This window comes from Bubalus kerabau, chromosome 1 (genome assembly GCF_029407905.1).
Source record: "Bubalus kerabau isolate K-KA32 ecotype Philippines breed swamp buffalo chromosome 1, PCC_UOA_SB_1v2, whole genome shotgun sequence".
NCBI lineage: Eukaryota > Metazoa > Chordata > Mammalia > Artiodactyla > Bovidae > Bubalus > Bubalus kerabau.
In genome coordinates, this window is record NC_073624.1 from 16,778,112 (window position 1) to 16,794,090 (window position 15,979).

General features: G+C 44.5%; 1 pseudogene; it reads left to right on the forward strand.

The window, feature by feature from the left end:
• The first annotated feature begins 2,060 nt into the window (after nucleotides 1-2,060).
• LOC129641363 (TP53-regulated inhibitor of apoptosis 1-like) lies at nucleotides 2,061-2,297 on the forward strand (annotated as a pseudogene).
• Nucleotides 2,298-15,979: the final 13,682 nt, after the last annotated feature.

Below are 15,979 nucleotides of genomic sequence, written 5' to 3' on the forward strand. Positions count from 1 at the left end.
GGAAAGTTCCCCAACCTCCCTCACAGAACCTCCCAAAGCCTCAGGACGCCAGGACTTGGGCAGGGCTTCCCATTTCTCTCCTCATGTAATTTGACACAGCAAACATCTCCTTTGGCCTCATTTGGACCTTCTCTTTCACACAGAAAGCTTGTTTTCCTCTTAAGTCCATTCTCTGCAGTGAAAACTGATGAGCTTCCTGGAAAGTGCATGATGGAGAGCCAGACCCTTGAGAGAAGCTGTAGAGGCAGAGACGGTAACCAAGTGATCAAGAACCAAGTGTCTGCATCCTATTACTAGACCAGAGACCTGAATGCTCACCTTTGTGTCTTCTGGGAAGGTGGACATGCACACACACACACACACCAGGGCTCTGACCACATCAGGATTCCACCACACTGCAACCTTTCCACGATCCTAAAACCTGCATTTCGGCAGCTGCCAGCCCCTGCCTTGGGGGCTTTGCTGGGACAGGTCAGGCATGACATGTCTGCTCCCAGTCTCCTAGCACCCGTGAAAGAGCTCATATTACCTTCTCTGCATGTTGTCCCCCCAAAATATGTCCTCTGGTTCCCCTCGGGGTTCCTCTAGACCAGTCGACTGGTGAATCACCTAGACCCTGGCCTTTCCTGGTAGCTCAGATGGTAAAGAATCTGCCTGCAATGCATTAGACCTGGGTTGGATCCCTGGGTTGGGAAGACCCCTTGGAGGAGGGAATGGCAACCCACTCCAGTATTCTTGTTTGGAGAATCCCATGAACAGAGGAGCCTGGTGGGCTACAGTCCATGGGGCTGCAAAGAGTTGGAGACGACTGAACGACCAACACACACACACCCCCAGACCCTAGGACCTTTCCAGGGTGCCTGTAGCATGAGCTGAGCTTGCATCCTTAGTGCTCCTCGGAGCACTGTGGGCTCCGGGCGTCTTGGACTCTGCCTCCCCGGAGGCCCGCTTCTCACCCAGCGACCTGCTGAGGCCTCCCGCTCCGGGGCGCCCCCTCCTGGAAAGACAAGGAGCGGCAGGAAGGGAGCCGGTGCGGAGGGAGATGGGTGAGTCCAGGCCGGCAGGCAGGCGCATCTGAGAGACCGGAGGAACTGGCACGCTTATTTTCATCGCGCTGGTGTCGCTGCGTCTCCCGCGGCACCACGCTGCTGTCGCTCCCTAAAATAACCTCGTTCTACAGGAAAAGGACAGATGAGGTTTAAATTTAGCAACGGTGGGTGGGAGGGGGTGGGGGAATGCAGACTCTGGGATGTGATGGGGCTGGCTTTGTCATTGAAGGAATTGGAAGCCGGTGATGCCTGCCTGAGGATTCTCACCCACAGGATAAGGGAACGTCCAGCCTGAATGTAATGTCCAGTCTCGAAGACCTGCCCTAAATATCCGAGGTTCTCACCCCAAGTCTTCAGTCCCACCCACCTCCCCAACAGACGTGATCTTTTCCCTTAAATAGCTGAGTTGGGGTTACGCTGCCATTTCTCCATGGGCTTCTGCGTGGCTGGTTCTTTGGGAAGAGGCTAAGGGCAAAAGCAGAAGTTGAGAAAACTCCTGATTTTCAGTTAGCCTAATAAAGGGAGAGGAGTCTTCCTGGCCTCAGGGCGCCACAGACAGGGAGAAGTCCAAACGGCACAGGAGCTGTGGAGAGACGGTGACGTCACTTGCAAACGACAGAAGGGCAAAGGCCCAGGGTACCAGGCCCAGGCGACTCAGCTGCCTAGTCCCCCTGCAAGTCCGGCGGCCCCCCACAGACCACCCAGCCAATGACCCTCCACCTCGGGGCCCTGCTCTTCCTGCATCATCTTGCTGTTTTGAGGAAATTCCAAAGCACAGGGGGCACTCCTGCCAGGGATTGGATGGGGAGGAGGAGTAAGGGAGGAGGGAAGAGGGATTGAGGAGCCCCTACCCCCACCCCCACCTCCCACCCCCATGTTCACATCTCAGCAACTTAGTGTTCAGTCTTGGTCTTCAGCTTCTCTAAGTGATGGCTCATTGGCTGTCAAATGAATTGCTTACTCCAAGGGTTCAGTGAGGCTTTAATAGGATCACTTTTTCTGGCCCACGCCATGAACAGCCTAGGGGAGGCTTGCACCAACATGAATCGCGTGCACCCACCAGTACTTCAGTCACTGGTTTGCCAAGAAGTTCCTCAGGGCGCACTGCTCCAGGGACCCATGCATTGACCTCTTCAAGCACTACCATCAGTGTGTTCAGATCAGAAAGCAATAAAGGAGAAGGAGATTCCTGCTGAAGGACTGGAGTTCATGGGTCATGGCAAAGAAAAGCCTGAAAGCTCTTCTTAACCTTGACAGTCACCTTGAAAATGGACATCTCAAATCAGGAAATTGAGGACTCTGGTTCTTGTCAGTTAGAACTGAAGATGGCATTGATTTGATTAATTTGGGAGGGAAGAGTTTCCTTCCCTCCTTGATATTTTTCTCTCACTTGTAAAAGATGATAAACCGTCACTCTTTGCTTTGAGATTTCTGGCTTTGGCATCTCAGCAGGAACTCGGTGTTCTAAATAATGGGATTTTGGGGGATTATGGTTGTAATACTTGGTCTGGGGTCAGTTTTAAATGTGTCTTGTATGAAAACACTCGTAACCTTGTCAGGATGTCTAAGATTGCCTGACCTTGAGTCATTCTTTGAAGGACATTACAGACACTCTCCTGGGGTTATTTTTTCTTGGAAGACACTGGTTAAGATCTCTTTTCTCTGAGGGAACTAGTGCTCCAGTAACGGTTCCCAGCATAACAGTTGTAGTCAATGCTTGGGAGCGCAGTTTTATTTTTATATACTAATTTAACTGTTAAGGTTTCTGGTGGACTGGGTTAGCCAAGAGGAAGATGGATTTCAGTCTTCCTGTTAAGACAGTTCCCTATCTTAACAAGAGGTGTCAGAGCTCATATTAAGATGCAAAAGCTTCATGAATGCTGCGTTTCACAGTTCATGGTGTAGTTCAGGAATTAAAATTCTTGAAGTGGCTATGGAGAAAGATCCTCAATTACAAAGATTTGGTGCTGCCAGCTTCCAACCTATGTCAATGAATTAAGTCAAGCCGTATATCGTAAAAATGCCAAAATGCTGCCTATGATTAAATGGGGGTGGGGTGGGATGGAAAAGAGGTTGCTTTATTTGCCTTGTTTATTCACCCTGCCCTGTGATGCCTGTAATCATGAAAATGGAATAAATTGTAATATTTAGTTTAAAAAAAAAATCACTTTTTCTGACGCAACTCAGAATCGGCATAATATACGTGAGCTATCATTATCGTTAATTATTGGGAGATGGGCAGGCGATGAAGGGGTCTTTAAAACATGGCCTCTAGGGGATGGCAGGATCGCTGAAATTCCTTGCCCCTCCTCCACTGCCCCCAGACTCTGGCAGCATGGCTTGTAGAAAAAAAACAAATGGTGATTGTATTTATTTCTAATGTGTATTTATTTATTTTTTTGACTGTGCTATGCAGCATGTGAGATCTTAGTTCCCCCGATTATGGATGGAACTCTCAACCCCTGCATTGGAAGCTCAGAGTCCTAACCACTGGACTGCCAGGGAAGTCCCCGGGCTTGTGGTTTTGAACACGTGCTTTGGAGCTAGACATGCCTGGGTTTTTCTTCACTTGGCAGCTTACAGAAGGTTATTGTGGCCAATGCCCATGGGAGAGTGGCTATTTTCATAGTTTTCAGGCTGATTTAAATAAGCACAGAGTTTTTTTTTAATAGGCAGCAGATCTTAGCCACAGGAGTGGCTAAGATCTCTATAAGCAAGAGCTCACTGGCTTTCAGGTGCTGACTTCATGGTCAGAGGTGACCTGGTACTATAGATAAGGCAAAAACAGAGGTTAGTTCACCAATAGATGGTCTTTGCTCAAAATGAGCAGGATCTTAGCTATAAATGCTTTCCAGGTAAGACTCTGGTGGATGGAATAGCTTTTTGTTCTGTAGTGGTTTTCAGTCAGAATTTAGGTTGAGCTCAGACCTCAAAAGGAGCTGAGTTTCATGTTTCACTCCTGACTGTGTGTCCGTGAGCCTTATGCAGGCCCAGGTAGGCCATACCTGTCCTTGTGAACTGTGTCAGTGAGGGACAAGGGAATGAAATGTGGAGAGTTCAATATCTCAGGTCATTAGGCTTATCCACAAGCTCTCAAGAGATACCCACAACTATCTCCAGGTAGCTCTGGAATTGTAACCTTTATCATCCTTTGGTCAAGTATATAGTCCTTGGCCAAGAATTTGAATTTTGGACTGTGGTTTTAGCTACCAAGGGTGGTATGTTTTTTTTCCAATGAAGATATCAAAAGGAGTGAAGATCGCTTATTTAACAGAGGATATGCCATTTTCATGGAGAATGTTGCTCAGATGATAAAGCGTCTGTCTACAATGCGGGAGATCTGGGTTCGATTCCTGGGTTGGGAAGATCCCCTGGAGAAGGAAATGGCAATCCACTCCAGGACTAGTGCCTGGAAAAGCCCATGGACAGAGGAGCCTGGTAGGCTACAGTCCATGAGATCGCAAAGAGTCGGACACGACTGAGCAACTTCACTCACTCACTCACTCATGCCATTTTCATGTGAACATAGAAAAATAATTGAACTTATTACCCTTATATACAAGGGCTTGTGAAGGCAATTCAAGAGGGCAGTGTCTGGAATATTCTGAGTCTAAGAAGCATGCTTGCTCAAGGAGTCAAGAAAGAACTGCTTAAAAACAGCAACAACAAAATAACAATATAGGATTTGACCTTTCTCCTGGAATAAGAAAGGTGAAACTTTTGAAGGAAAAATATTGGGTTGGCCAAAAAGTTTATTCAGAGTTTTTGTATAATGTTACAGAAAAAATTCGAATGAACTCTTTGGCCAATGCAATGCAAGGCTGATTGAGCTGGAGGAAGATGTCGATTTCTTTGGAAGAAAGGTCTGTGGTCTTTAAAGACAGGCTAGGCACATATGGGAGGAGTGTGAGGTCTTAGAGGTCAGGCAGGTTTGAAAAGGAATAGGAGGTTTATGCGGGTGGGTCTGATGACCCTTAATTAGAGGCTTAGAGAAAAGAGGCCATTGAGAGGATCAGGTTAAAAAAAAGGGTGCTCAGTTGCATCTGACTTTGCAACTCCATGGACCTCAGCCTTCCAGGCTCCTCTGTCTATGGAATTTTTTAGGCAAGAATCTTCCCCACCCAGGGATCGAACTCATGTCTCCTGCATTGCAGGCAGATTCTTTATTGCTGAGTGACTGGGAAAGCCCCCAAAAGAAAAATACAGTGGATTTAATAAGTGAAGGAAATTTGCTGACCTCTAGGTGGGAGTGTGGTAGCAGTCCATCTGCCCAAGGTGGGATAAAGATGCCCTGCTGCTGTGAATGGAGAAGGCAATGGCACCCCACTCCAGTACTCTTGCCTGGAAAATCCCATGGATGGGGGAGCCTGGTAGGCTGCAGTCCATGAGGTTGCAAAGAGTTGGACACGACTGAGCGACTTCACTTTCACTTTTCACTTTCATGCATTGGAGAAGGAAATGGCAACCCACTCCAGTATTCTTGCCTGGAGAATTCCAGTGACGGGGGAACCTGGTGGGCTGCTGTCTATGGGGTCGCAAAGAGTCGGACACGACTGAAGTGACTTAGCAGCAGCAGCTGTGAACTGTGAGCTAGTCCAGCTAAAAGCTCACCCTGCGGTCAGCAGAGGTAACTCCACCTGGAGAAGTCTCAGTAAGTTCACGGGGGTGGAGGTAGGGGGTTACTGTGACTGCCTGTAGCCCCGGAGCTCTCCTGCTCTGCTCTTCAATCTGACAGCCAATTGTTTACGGCACTAGTTTTTTGACCTACTAACCTCAGCCTTTCCAACAAGGTCAAACTGGTCTCCTGAGGAGGTGTAGAATTTAGTATAGAGACTGTGAAGTAATTGTAATATCTTGATGTTAAGGTAAGCTTTGTGTTTCCAACTTGAAATATCTGTTAATTTCAGAATTATGATTTTTAGTTGAAAGGTATAAGACACTGCTCAAGTTTATAAACAAATAAATAAATAAACAAATTTAAACAAACAAAAAAATAAACAAATAAAGTATTAGAACATTTAAGAGAAATCAAACTGTAGAACATAGTGAATTAAGTACTTAGATTTACAAGAGCTGCATATGTTATAAGAATGTTATAAGAATGATTTTGTGAGTATTTTTAAGTCTACCTTGTCATGCAATTGAAGTGCACAAGAGGGGAAAAAATCAGATATATCAAGCATATGAATATGGTGTAAAACAGTTATGGAAATTTTACTAACTTTGTAGATGAAACTAATTGCTAAAGAAGTGTAAATCTGTTCAAGTTGATTTAAACATCAATCAAAGAACAAGTAGAAGCAATTAAAAAAAATTAGTACATTTAGAAATAGAATTTCAAGATTTGTAAGTTGAATGTCAAGGTTTGAGCAAAACTGTGTTTTATACTCACAATTTTAATAAATTAAACATTAATTTAAACCCCAGGTAACTGGTAATAGACTTTTCTATGCACATCAGACATCACAAATATTCACAATTAGTGGGTATTTGTGGAGCTGGTATTAGTGATTGGGTCAGAAACTGATTGGAGAAGGCAACGGCACCCCACTTCAGTACTTTTGCCTAGAAAATCCCATGGACGGAGGAGCCTGGTAGGCTGCAGTTCATGGGGTCGCTAGAGTTGGACACGACTGAGCGACTTCATTTTCACTTTTCACTTTCCTGCATTGGAGAAGGAAATGGCAACCCACTCCACTGTTCTTGCCTGGAGAATCCCAGGGACGGGGGAGCCTGGTGGGCTGCCGTCTATGGGGTCGCACAGAGTCAGACACGACTGAAGCGACGCAGCAGCAGCAGCAGAAACTGATGGACCCAAAGAAATCTTTGGAGATGGAGAAGGCATGGCCCAGACAAGACAGGGTGTGCCAGAAGGGCGCTCCCATCCAGGACACAACTGAGTGCTGTGCTGTGCTAAGTCACTTTAGTCGTGTCTGACTGCAACTTTATGGACTGTAGCCTACCAGGCTCCTCTGTCCATGGTACTCTCCAGGCAAGAATACTGGAGTGGGTTGCCATGCCCTTCTCCAGGGGATCTTTCCCATCCAGGAGAGGGTCCCTCAGATCTGCAGTACAATTCACAAGAGAAAAACTGAAAACTAGATGATCGAAACAGCCCTACCAACCTCTTGGTTGGAAAATCCTTTCAATGGAGTTTAATTTCATCATCTCTGGTACAGCCTCACAATGGTAACCAGAAGCGTGGACTGTTGTAGAGATCGTCAACTTCTCACCAAACCTTAGTCCAACCCACTGTAGGCATCAGCTAAATTATATTTCTCAGCCTTCTCTGCTACTAAGGTGGTCAAAAGGCTGAGCCAATGGAGTGTGGGCTTGACATCACATCAGCCTCCTGATTGGAGAATCCCTTCAACAAAGTTTAATTTCATTGTCACTGGCATAGCCTGACCCTGAAATCAATATTTCCCCCATTATTTATTTTCTCTAATTACTTCTAAACCTTTATTTTACTATGGGATTTGGCTGCATAGCCACAGAGTCTCTCACCTGCAATCCTGCAATCCACAAAATTTTGAAAACCAAAAGTGTTTTTAGGTAGTCTAATGCCAAAATTCATCCTGCCCTGAACAGGTGAAACTATTTATAGGCTTCATTTCAAAGTAAATATTCATATTTTTCCAAAGAAGTATTTTAATTAATTAATTTGATGCTTTTGAACTGTGGTATTGAAGAAGACTCTTGAGAGTCCCTTGGACTGCAAGGAGATCCAACCAGTCCATCCTAAAGGAGAGTCCTGGGTGTTCATTGGAAGGACTGATGCTGAAGCTGAAACTCCAATACTTTGGCCACCGGATGCAAAGAACTGACTCATTGGAAAAAGACCCAGATGTTGGGAAAGATTGAAACCAGGAAGAGAAGGGGATGACAAAGGATGAGATGGTTGGATGGCATCACTGACTCAATGGACATGAATTTGAGCAAACTCTGGGAGATGGTGAAGGACAGGGAGGCCTGGCGTGCTGCAGTCCATGGGGTCGCAAAGAGGACACAACTGAGCGGCTGAATTAATTTGACTGCGCCAGGTCTTAGTTGTGGCAAATGTGATCTTTAGTGTTGGCATGTGGGATCTGTTTTTTTTTTTTCCTTCAGTTGAGGCATGGAAACTCTTAGTTGCCGCATGTGGGATCTAGTTCCCTGAAGGGATCAAACCTGGGCCCCCTGCATTGAGAACGAGAAGTCTTAGCCCCTGGACCACCAGGGAAGTCCCCAGAAGAAATATTAATGTGCTTGATTCTGAGAGGCTGTCCCAGAGCTGGTCAGGGAAGGTATGTAATTCACATAGACTGGTGTATAATACATAGCCTATGTTTACCTCAATAAAATCTCCAGAGATCGGGATACTGAAACATGTGCTGCGCTGTGCTTAGTCGCTCAGTCATGGCTGACTCTTTGCGACCTCATGGACTGTAGACCGCCAGGCTCCTCTGTCCATGGGATTCTCCAGGCAAAAATATTGGAGTGGATTGCCATTCCCTCCTCCAGGGGATCTTCCCAATCCAGGAATCGAACCGAGGTCTCCCGAATTGCAGGCAGATTCTTTACCATCTGAGCCACCAGGGAAGCCCTACTGAAACATAACTGGACCCAAGAGTTTAAGATGAAGGAATGTGGACCTGAGCAAATATACGTATCTGGATTGTATTATGTATTATTCCAAATTCTGAAACACTGCTTTGCTTGGTCCAGTCATTTTGAATTAGAGACCCAGGCTGTATCCATCTGTGCCTCAGCCGTTTCCAACACAGGATTTCCAAGATCACTGTGTACGGTTGGCTGTACCAAGCTGGAAAGAGCAAGTATCAGAGGATGGCACGTTGGGGGATTTCACAGACCAGGCCTGGAAGGGGTGATTATCATTCTGCTCAGTTTCCATTAGCGACTGTCCAGTCATTTGGCCACCTACACAGCTGGGGAGGCTGGGAAATGTAGTTCAGCTGTGTGGCCAGGATGAGGTGGAGTGTTTCAGTAATCAGCTGGCAGTCTCTGCAGCAGTCCATCCTCCTGGTGTTTTGGGTGCAATATCCATTTCACCCTTCTTCCCACATGGAGAATACACACCCCTCCTTCCCAAGAGACACATTCGAGTCCCATCCAGGATTTCTAGATGGTGTATAGTCTTCTCCATATGACTCTTCATTGTCTGGTGACTTATGAGCTGAAGACACAAGTGATCTGAACACTGTCTCTTCCCCACAACCTTTGCCATGACTGCATTGGAGTTCAATTTTTTTGTTTGTTTGTTTCCAATTTGGGAATATTATGGCCTTCCCAGGTGGTGCTAGTGGTAAAGAATGCACCTGCCAAGGGAGGAGATGCAAGAGACTTGGGTATGATCCCTGGGTCAGGAAGATCCCTTGGAGGAGGAAATGGCAACCCCGTCCAATATTCTTACCTGGAAAATTCCATGGACAGAGCAGCCTGGCGGGTTACAGTCTATGCGACCACAAAAAGCCAGACATGACTGAGAGACTGAGCACTACTTGAGAATACTATAGGCAATGCCATTGTGTACATTTTTATACCTGTGTACCACCAGACATATATGTGTAAGAGTGTTCCTAGGTAAGCATGATAGAAGTTTGGTCATGTATGCCTTACTGTGTAATGATAAACTGACTTTTTTTTGTTTGTTTTTTGGCCACACCATGTGGTATACAGGATCTTAGTTCCCTGACCAGGGACTGAACCTGTGCCTCTTGCAGTGGAAGTGTGGAGTTTTAACAACTGGACCGCCAGAGAAGTCCCTTGACAAACTGATTTCTGCTCAGTAAATCAATTTATCTGTTTGTCAGTACATTAATTTATCTGTTCTTGTATCAAATACCATATTGTTTATAACTCTTAATATCTGGTGAAGCAAATTCTCTCACCTTGTTCTTCCTTGTGTGTATCTTTATTACTGGTTCACAGGGTTAGAGTATGCTTAATTTTGTCTTCCAAAGTGACTATACCATTTTGCATTTCTACCAGCTATGAATGAGAGTTCTTTTTGCTCCACTACCTCAGCAGCATTTGGTGTTCTCAGAATTTTAGATGTTGGCCATTCTAATAAGTGTGTCAGTTCAGTTCAGTTCAGTTGCTCAGTCGTGTCTGACTCTTTGCGACCCCATGAATTGCAGCACACCAGGCCTCCCTGTCCATCACCAACTCCCAGAGTTTACCCAAACTCATGTCCATCGAGTCAGTGATGCCATCCAGCCATCTCATCCTCTGTTGTCCCCTTCTCCTGCCCCCAATCCCTTCCAGCATCAGAGTCTTTTCCAATGAGTCAACTCTTTGCATGAGGTGGCCAAAGTACTGGAGTTTCATAAGTGTGTAGTAGTGTATTATTGTTTCAATTTGCATTTCCGTAATGACATTTGATGTTGAGCATCTTTTCACATGCTTATATTCCATCTGTATATCATCTTTGGTAAGGTGTCTCTTCAGATCTTTTGCTCATTTTAAAATTGGGTTGTCATCTTCCTATTGAGTTTTGAGTGTTCTCATATCTTAGATGCTTCTGTTCTGCAGCTTAGTCCTGTCTGACTCTTTGAGACCCCATGGACTGTAGCCCACCAGGCTTCCCTGTCTGTAGGATTTCCCAGGCAGGAATACTGGAGTGGGTTGCCATTTCCTTCTCCAGGGGATCTTCCTGACCCAGGGATCGAATTCAAATCTCCTGCATTGACAGGGGGGTTCTTTACCACTGGATGCCACTCCTTTATCAGACATGTGTTTTGCAAATCTTTTGTTCTAGTCTGTGGCTCATCTTCTCATTTTCTTGAAGTGATACTTTTTACAATCAGTGAATGCCTTAGGGGCCTCGATGGAAGTCAGGTTGGGAAGCTGGGTGGGAGCAGACTCTTTTAGGATGCTTCTAAGGGCAGGAAGTGTTGTATGTGGTGCTGGTGGTGGGATAGGAAAGGTTAAGGCCTGGGAGCAGGATTTAAAGGTGATGTAAGTATCTGGTCAAGGCCTTTTACCAGTGTAAATAGTAAGGAATTAGGGAATTAGCATAGGGGCTTGTGTTTGATGCATATTTACTGAAGTACTGAATTAAAATGGACGATGACACTGGTTTTTACATAGGACATTTGACATTATTCACTGAATGACAGTCACAGCCTAACATCACAGATTTTCTAGATGGAGGCCTTTTAGATATCTAACGAGTTCTATCTCCCCCAGGCTGTAAATGAGAAAATGAGGGGTCAGGTCAAAGTTACTGCAGCTCATAGACAGTGAATATAACCAACCAGCAGGAGAATTGTGATTCAAATCCAGGTTTCATACTTTTAGCTAGTGCTTATTCCAAACAGCAGTGCTATAATTTTGTTTCAACTGTCAAGCACATTTTAGAAAACCCAAGCCTATTGTATTGATCCGTATTTTTGCTTAGTGTATTCTTTCTTCTTTTATGATGTTCCAAGAGTTTTTCTTAGAGAACTCCTTTTAGCCCTTCATTTAAGGCAGGTCTGTGGTGACAGATTCTCTGTAGTTTTCCTTTATTGAGGTTGTCTTGATTTTCCCTTCTTTAGAAAAAGAATGTATGTATTTATTTAGCTGCTCTGGGTCTCGGTTGTGGCCATGTGGGTCCCTTCACTGTGCTGCATGGACTCTCTAGTGGTGCCTTGGCTCAGTAGTTGCAGCACGTTGGGCTCAGCTACTCCATGGCATGTGGGATCTTAGTTTCCCGACCAAGGGATCAATCCCACGTTCCCTGCACTGCAAGGTGGATTCTTAACCTCTGGATCACCAGGGAAGTCCTGATTTTCCCTTCATTTCTGAAGGATATTTTCAATAGTGTGGTGCAGAATCATGTCTCCTGAAAGATGTCTGTGTCATAATCCCTGGAACCTATGGATATTTTAGGCAAAAGGGGAATTAAGTTTGCAGAATCATTAAAGTTGATAATCAGCTGATCCTAATATGGGGAGATTATCCTGGATTATCCAAATGAGCCCATGGCATTCACAGAGGTCTTTATAATTAGAAGAAGGAGGCAGAAAGGAGAGAAAGAGGGGTGGTAGTGTGAGAAGAACTTGGCATGAGCTTGCTGGCTGAATGGAGGATGGAGGGAGGAGGCCATGAAACAAATAATATGGGTAGCCTCTAGTGTCTTGAGAGACAGGAAACAGGCTTTCCCAAGAAGGACTAGAGCTCTGTTGCTTTTGGCTTAGTGGTAAAGAAAACACCTCCAAGGCAGGAAATACACAGAAGATGCGGGTTCTATCCCTGGGTCTGGAAGATCCTCTGGAACAGGAAATGGCAACCCACTCCAGAATTCTTGTTTGGAAAATCCCATGGATAGAGCAGCCTGGTAGGCTGCAGCCCATAGAGTCTCAAAGAGTCGGACATGACTGAGGATGCACGCACAAACATTCAGATTACCTTAATTTGATCCTGGAAAGACCCATTTCAGGCTTTTGACCTCTAGGATAGTAAGATAATTAATTTCTCGTATAGGCAAGATGTCATTTTCCTCTGGTAGTTTTTGAATAATTTTTCTTTGTCTTTGGTTTTCTGAAGGTTAATTTTGATGTATCTTGGTATATTCCTGTGGGTTAATCCTGTCAGGGCTTTGCTTAGTTTCATAATCTGTAGGATTATGTTTCTTGGCAAATTTGAGTTTTCAGCCATTATTACGTTGACTATTTTTTTCAGCCCTGCCCTCTTTATCTTCTGGGACGGTGATGATACAAACATACAAACATTAAATCTTTTGTTATAGGCTCAAAGATCCCTGAGGCTCTGGTTCTTTTGTTTTTTTCTTTCTTTTATTTTCTTTTTGGTCTGATTTTTTTCTGTTGTAATTTCTATGTTTTATCTTCCAGTTAACTGATTTTTTTCCCCCTGTGTCCTATCCATTCTACCATTGAGCTCATTTGCTCAGCTTTTAATTTGGTTACTGTATTTTTAAGTTATAAAAGTTTTCATTTGTAATTTTTATGTATTTGCTTGTTTGAGCATATTTATTATGGCTGCCTGAAAATAACTCTAATATCTCTATCATCTCAGTGTTGGCATCTATTGGTTGACATTTTTCATTCAGTTTGAGATCTGCCTGGTTCTGGATATGATGAGTGATTTCTTATTGAAACCTGGATAATTTTTGCCTTTTGTTATAGACTCTGGATCTTCACTTTTTAAAGACTGATTCATTCATTTTTAGCTGCAATGGGCCTTCATTGCTGCTCACTGGTTCTAGCTGTGCTACTCTTCTTTGCGATGTGCTGTCTTCTCACTGCAGTGGTTTCTCGTGTTGTGGAGCACAGGCTCTGGGTGTGTGAGCTTCAGTAGTTGTGGCACATCAGCTCAGTAGTTGTGGTGCAAGGGCTTAGTTGCTCTGTGGCATGTGGGGTCTTCCTGGACCAGGGATTGAACTTGTGTCCCCTACATTGGCAGGCAAATCCCCAACATTTAGTCCACCAGGGAAACCCTGTGTCTTCTGTTTGACTGGGTTTGAATGGGTTATTTTTACACCACTTTTGCAGGGAGAGGAGGGGCACTGCCTTATCATTACTGCTTGGAGATTGAAGTCCAGAGTCCCCATTTGGCCTTTGTTGACACCTGAAGGGCTGGGGCTTCTCCTACTGCTGGGCAGACCATCCCACTGGTCCCCACTGACACTGCATGGAATGGGGAAGAGCCTAATGACTGGTCTGTGGGAACAGGCTCCCCACCTGGCCTCTCTGGCATACTCCAGCATGGGCTGTCTTGTTGCAGTCTCATGAAGTTGGGAGTCTAGGTTTCCCTCTTGGCTTTTGCTGGTGTGGATGTGAGTGGCTCCACAGTTTTTCAGTGGGCATTTGGCTGGAACAGAGTGTTTGTTTTCTGTTTATTTATTTATTTATTTTTTTGTGTGTGTATGTGTGTAGACTACCCCTTTTCTGGTTTTTTGACTAGATGGCAGACTTTATCAGAGCTTATTTTTTGGTCTATGCATGCTGGTGTTTCCAGGTTGCTGACCTCCCTAGCATCGAGTCTGGGATGCACAAGGTAAAAAAAAAACCCATGGAATTCACTACCATCTTGTTTGTTAGGTCCTAGACAGTCTGCTTTCTTTTTTCCACCTTTCAGAATTCTTCTTATGTTTGTTCTACATATAATATCCAGGGTTTTCAGTTGTATTGAATGGGAGAAATAGAGAAAAGTATGTCTATGTCATCTTCTCCCAAACAGAACTCATCCTCCAAACAAACAAGTCAACATACAAACATATTATGTATCTGTGTATGCTATAGATGTTTAGGAAAAATCCTGAAAAAGGAGCAAAACCACTAATTTGGGGAAATACTCCTAAGTCAAAAAACCTTGAATTGTTTTTTCCTTCCTTCCATTCTTTGGGGGAAAAAGGATCAAAGATTTTCTAATTGGATTTTGGCAAGGGTGACAGACCTCTTGCCTGGTGGCTCAGATTATAAAGAATCTGCCTGCAATGTGGGAGACCCAGGTTCAATCTCTGGATTGGGAAGATCCTCTGGAGAAGGGAATGGAAACCCACTCCAGTATTCTTGCTTGGGAAATTCCATGGACAAAGAAACCTGGTGGGCTACGGTTTATGAGGTCACAAAGAGTTGGACATGACTGAGCAACTAACACACACACACACGGGTGACAGATTGAATCCTCCCTGTTTTGCTAAAAATCATGATTCTGCTCCAAGGAGAGATAAAGGGAATATGCACAGTCCTTATTGCTGTCTGAGAGGAATTCCCGGCTATATGTCCAGGCGATAGAGTTAGGTATCCAAATGTGCATTGGGTTTATACCCAAACTTAAATTGGTAGTGCTGGCTATATCTAGATTTCATTACTCGGAACACTTTTAAAGCAAACTGAGCTTTGTCCAGGTATATTAGATTGAGACAGATAAAGCTTAGATGAATCCAGGTTTTTGATGGCTCCATCTACACAAACAGCTTTCTTCCCTTGCCCAGTTGTCTCTACCAGTGATGTCAACTGAGGGAGAAAGGATCATGGGTAAACACACTCAATAAGCCCTTCCAACTGTACATATGTGAAGGCTGTACCTTGATTTGCAACTTCCAGAGCATGGACATTTCCATTACACTGCATCTTATGTCATCAAGCTGGTTTTAGTAAAGGTAGAGGAACCAGAGTTCAAATTGCCAACATCTGCTGGATCATCAAAAAAGCAAGAGAGTTCCAGAAAAACATCTATTTCTGCTTTATTGACTATGCCAAAGCCTTCGACTGTGTGGATCACAATAAACTGTGGGAAATTCTTCAAGAGATGGGAATACCAGACCACCTGACCTGCCTCTTGAGGAACTTGTATGGAGGTCAGGAAGCAACAGTTAGAACTGGACATGGAACAACAGACTGGTTCAAAATAGGAAAAGGAATATGTCAAGGCTGTATATTGTCACTGCTTATTTAACTTATATGCAGAGGACATCATGAGAAACGCTGGGCTGGTTGAAGCACAAGCTGGAATCAAGATTGCTGGGAGAAATATCAATAACCTCAGATATGCAGATGACTGCCCTTATGGCAGAAAGTGAAGAAGTACTAAAGAGCCTCCTGATGAAAGTGAAAGAGGAGAGTGAAAAAGTTGGCTTAAAGCTCAACATTCAGAAAACTAAGATCATGGCATCCGGTCCCATCACTTCATGGGAAACAGATGGGGAAACAGTGTCAGACTTTATTTTTCTGGGCTCCAGAATCACTGCAAATGGTGATTGCAGTCATGAAATTAAAAGACACTTGCTTCTCCTTGGAAGGAAAGTTATGACCAACCTAGACAGCATATTAAAAAGCTGAGACATTACTTTGCCAACAAAGATCCGTCTAGTCAAGGCTATGGCTTTTCCAGTGTCATGTATGGGTGTGAGAGTTGGACTAAAAAGAAAACCGAGAGCCGAAGAATTGATGCTTTTGAACTGTGGTGTTGGAGAAGACTCT